Genomic DNA, 4182 nt, shown 5'->3' on the forward strand with positions numbered 1-4182 from the left:
TTAGTAAAAATGGAAGCCATGATGAAAACCCTCCTGCTCCCCGTCTTGGAGCGGACAAGGCTGATGACTTCCAAAATAGATACCTTGGAGTCAGTAGTGAGCACAAACCTAGACTTGCTACAAAAGTTACTTAGTCAAGGTCTAGTGGGAGGTATTACTACACAGCTAGTACCTAAGACTACAAGTATTAATAACGCATCCATGGGTAAACCCACTACACCAATATCTACAGGGGCAGCCAACAACAAACCGTTGGGGCGGGGGGGGGGGCCAATAGCTATTCCCACTAAGTTAACTGATGGCACTCCATCACAGGCTCTAAAGACGAAGGCCACTAATAAATCTAATTCCGCCAGACCTCACATAGCTCGGCCAACTGATCGGCCAAAACCCAACCCCAGCACCCCTCAACAGCGACCATCAGGGCATACCTCTAAATATCGAAGCCCCAAAACCACAATGGCGGGAAATCACACAAGGTATACCATCCTCCGTGCAGACCTTCCCCAGGAGGCAGCGCAATATACAATTGTATTAACAGGTGTTGCCCCTCTAAAAGCTGGTAGTAAGGAGTCATATGGGGACCTACGTAATAAGGTGATTTTCTGGCTGAATAAAAACCGTCCCCTGCCACCATCCTCGCCAACTGAAATTCTCTTTGTAAGGAGAGTAGATTGGGTTGGCCATGGCACTAAAGACCTGGAGGGTGACTGCATACTAATCTCATTTAAGGATCCCTGGGTAGTGGATACCATTCGAAGAGAAGCTAGGTTTGCTAGACAGGGTGACGTTCAAACTTTGGGGCTAGCATATTTCTATCCCCATAGACAGAGCTCTTTTCCAACACGCCCTAATTTTAGGAGACCCCCTGTTAGGAGTCATCCCATAGTCATGACACCACATCTCCAGCAATTTCCATTTCTCTTCAACCATTTTGGCCCCCTCTCTGATCTTGAGGCCATAGATTGACATCACTCACCATCTAGGATGACCAACTCTGTTGAGAATTGTGGGTATGTGATAGTGACGCCATGTCAGGAGGTCCCATTACCTATAAACGATGCAGATGAGTGTTTGGGAGTACCAGCAATGGAAGAAGCCACTGTTATAGTGTTTAAGGTTTCAAAAGATGCATGGACGGGGGGGAAACCCTAGATATCCATAAGAACATAGAGAGTAGGCAGGGTACGGGAGGAGATTTGGCATCTACTGTAGTTTTAGCCCGTATGATCCCCACAGTTCCCTCCCCTTCAGAAATACTTAATATAGCGTCCTGGAATGTTGCGGTTGTTAAGGGCCGCATGGACTCCAAAGACTGGTTGAAGTTCATGGACACATTTGATATCATCCTATTACAGGAAACTTGGGCACCAGATCCAACCTATAGGTTGGGCTATGTTAACTTTTTTAAACCAGCAATTAGAGGTGGTAAGGGGCGAGCCTCAGGGGGTCTGTTGATCTGGGTGAAGCAGTCACTGGGATATCACCCCACTGAGATATCTGTAGAGAACCCGGACCTTCTGATAATTAAACTAAGTAAGGCTGGCCAACGGGATTTGGTTGTCTTTAACATATATGTTCGAGGCTTACCAGGCGGTCGCGGTCCCGCTATTTTAGATGTACTGGACCATAATCTTGCTGGCTTGGGCAGTGAAAATGTTATCATCATAGCAGGTGATCTAAATTGTACTTTTGAGCCGCTTTATGACATAGGGGACAGTTGGGGATTAGCAGAGGATGCAGCTTGGGACATCCCCGATTTGCTGTCTAATAAAACTGTTAATGCAAGTGAAGCAGCAATAAACTGGATGGCTCTCTGTCTAACCCGGGGTTTCCGGGCCACCAATGGTCGCACTAAATCAGATCTAGATGCCAAATACACCTTTGATAATGGCCCAAGGAAAAGCCGGATAGACTATTTTTTGCTAAAACTGGAATATTGGCCTTTGCTGGTGGACATGGAAGTGGTATCCCGCCCAGAAAGTGACCACAATCCCCTGGCACTTAAACTAAGGCTACCGGGAACGAAGAGATTGGAGGGTCTTGGTTCCTCACGGACAGGGGATGTGTTTATGACTAATGATCGGAAAAGGTTAAAATGGTCTAGGTTTGTGGAGGATGAGACCTTACAGGAGAATGTCAATAATGTGGTTTTAAAAATGTTTAATGAAATGTTGTCAAATGATTTGCCGGGGGGTAGCCCTGAAAACACTAATATGATTATTGACCTGCACGAATGCTGTTTTGACCAACTTAAGACTCTACTCTCCCTTCTGTGCAAGAAGGGAACTATTAAACCTAATGTCCCCCGCCAGAAATGGTACAATAAAAAGTGTAGGGAGGCCCATAGTCTCCTTATTAAGGTAGTCAAATATCGGAACATGGTTTTAGTTAAAGCAGCTAGATTGCAATACAGGAAAATACAGCGGGATTCCAAACGGGAGTGGGAGGATATGTATTGGTCGGACCTTTTGGATGCCTCCACCTCGAATAATCCGACCAAATTTTGGGATTTAGTAAAGTGGGGGAAGGACCCAGATTCACGTACCCCCTCAAACCATGTCCCTCCCGAAGCTTCGGGGACTTTTTATTCGGCACAATTTAGTGTAGCGAATATTAACCCCCTATGCACATCAGGTGAGGCGCTTCTGCAATCCACCTGCGTGGAGAAACTTATTTTTTCCGAAATTGAAGTAGAATTAGCACTTGGCCTGACCCAGCGGGGGAAAGCGCCAGGGATGGATCTTATCCCTGCCAATCTGTTTAAAGGTAACTCCGCCCTTTGGGTGCCCTATATAACTAATATTGCAAATGCAATCGCCAAAGGAGCCAAAATTCCCAAGTCGTGGAAGGGGGCGGAGATACTCCCAATACATAAAAAAGGTGACAGGTCTAATCCGGGCAATTATCGCCCGATTAGTCTCATCGACTCAATTCAAAAAATCATTGCACGCATGGCTCTGGGCAGGGTCCAAGGTTGGATCGAACTAGAGGACATACTATCTCCTATGCAGGCAGGCTTCAGATCGGGAACAAGCACCATCGACCAGGTGTTCAGATTTTGTCTGATCTACTGGAAGGTGGTCCTGCTCGGCGGTGGTACCATCTTTGCAGCGTTCATCGATCTGAAGTCCGCCTTCGATCTAGTGCCGAGGGACAAATTGTGGTGTGTCTTGAGGGAATTAGGAATACCCTTGGAGCTACTTGATCTAATAGTTAAAATGCATGAAGACAACTATGCAAGGGTGAGGTGGGGTGGTCAGGGACAAGTGACCGAACCTTTTCCCGTAACCCGAGGTGTCCGTCAGGGGTGCGTCCTGGCGCCTACTCTCTTCCTTTTATTCATAGATCAGGTAGTCAGATTCTTCGCGGACACTCCCACTTATGCCCCTTTGCTGGCAGGGACAAGGTTCCCAATGCTCATCTTCGCCGATGACACTCTACTTCTCTCAAGAACACGTAGCGGACTACAGCGGTCGTTGGACCGCTTTGAGGAGTTCTGTGTCATTAATGACCTCAAGGTAAACGTGGGCAAAACCAAGTTTATGGTCCTGACAAGAAAACATCCTGTCCGGAGCTCTGTAAGCATGAGTGGAGTCAACCTGGAACAAGTCGAGACCATGACATATTTGGGGGTTACTCTTGACCGTCGTTTGAGATGGAAAGACCAAGTCGGTGCCCAACAGCTTAAGCTTGCCCGACTTACTGGTTGTCTATTAAATGAGCAAAAGAGATCAATCACAAAACTTGTTACCCCAGCACTTAAGAGTTATGACACCAAGATTAATTCTTATTGGCTCAATAAATCATGTGCTCACAGTTAATCATTTCTCATGACTGAATGAGTATTAGAATTAATCTCCTCTTGTAGATTTAATCAATAGCATTTGTTCAGCGAAACAAGTGAGTGTATCGGACCAGCAAAGTCGCCGGTAGCAGACAAACAACCCGCGCCTCCAGTTGCCGGTTTGGATAGCGCCCATATGAGAATACATCCAAGTGAGGGTCGTCCAACCAAGGATACGATAAGTATTTTTCGGCGCCAGGACTGAGTTTCATTAATCAACACCCCACTAGTGATGTCCCTACAAGAACACAGAAAGTAACGGACGATGCCCTGTCTGTGAGCTGTATCTACTACCTCTGGTGTCACCACTTGATTAATTGTGTGGAACGCCCACG

This window comes from Lissotriton vulgaris, chromosome 2_1, assembly GCF_964263255.1.
Source record: "Lissotriton vulgaris chromosome 2_1, aLisVul1.2, whole genome shotgun sequence".
In the NCBI taxonomy this organism is placed as follows: domain Eukaryota; kingdom Metazoa; phylum Chordata; class Amphibia; order Caudata; family Salamandridae; genus Lissotriton; species Lissotriton vulgaris.